This window comes from Hipposideros armiger, unplaced genomic scaffold (assembly GCF_001890085.2).
Source record: "Hipposideros armiger isolate ML-2016 unplaced genomic scaffold, ASM189008v1 scaffold_341, whole genome shotgun sequence".
NCBI classification, from domain to species: Eukaryota; Metazoa; Chordata; class Mammalia; order Chiroptera; family Hipposideridae; genus Hipposideros; species Hipposideros armiger.
The window spans coordinates 11,409-12,574 of record NW_017731691.1 but is presented as its reverse complement, the minus strand read 5'-3'; positions in this window follow the sequence as shown (position 1 = coordinate 12,574).

Here is a 1,166-nt window from a genome sequence, read left to right as displayed (position 1 = left end):
ATTTTTTTAAAAGCCATATAGGGGTGACCGGTTAGCTCAGTTGGTTAGAACATGGTGCTGATAACACATATAAGCTTTGGAGGTGCTTTCCAAATCTTATTTCAGATTTGGGGATTGGAGATGCAGAAAATGGCTTTCTACTATACTTCTCTTGGAATGGTCATAGATTTTAAAGTTGATCAACGACTGGCAGATTTCTGGTCAGGATGGCAGAGGAGTTAAATCCTGTGCTTACCTCTGCTCATGACCACATCAAAATTACAACTAAACTGTAGTACAACTGATAAGGTAGGTAGGTAGATAAAAATGAGCAGGAGAAGGAGACACTTTGCTCCGGTTGGAAAGCCCCTTGCTGCAGCCTTGTCTTGGGTTAAGACCCCTTGCAGCTGCCCTCAATTAGGGCACCAATGCCTTACTAGCCCTGCAGGATTCCAGGCTCACACATGCCCCGAAATCAAAGGGATGTTTTATTAGAGGCTAGAGAGAGAGAGAGAGAAAAACTATCCTGCTTATCAGAATGTACACTGTGCTGCTTAGGACCATTGTAATGAGCTCAGACAACCTTGGGAGCAAGAAGGGAGTATGATGCACACAAGCTGGGAGAATGAGAGGTACTGGAAAGGGAAAGGTAGAGACAATTTTACCTATAGAAATAAAAACACACAATGTAAGGAGAGGCTGCTTCCCTCTCTTGGGTCTTGGGTCAGCCCGTCCCATGTTTTGGAGTATACTTGCTTTAACTAATGAACTTGCTGTTCTATGCTGCACAAACTGTCTCTTGTCTGAATTCTTTGCTTTAAAAAGACAAAGTAAAACATTCCTAGTAACACAACCATCATTTAGAATTGCTGAATTCTAGCAGAACCCAAAACCCTACAACTAAGGACATACAGAAAAAGCCGCCTTGAGACTGGTAGGAGGGGCAGAGATGCAGAACGAGTTGGTCCCACACCCATGGGTAACCACTAAAAATCGGGAGGGATATCTTGGCTATGGAGAACATCCCCAGGAGGAGCAAGGGGTCTTAGCCCCACACCAGGCTCCCCAGCCCAGGGTTCCACTGCTGGGGAGAGAAACTCTAACTTTGGGTTGTGAAAACCAGCAGAGATTGTGGCTGAGTGAGAAAAGGGTGGCTGCAGTCACAGGCACTCATCTTAAAGAGCCCA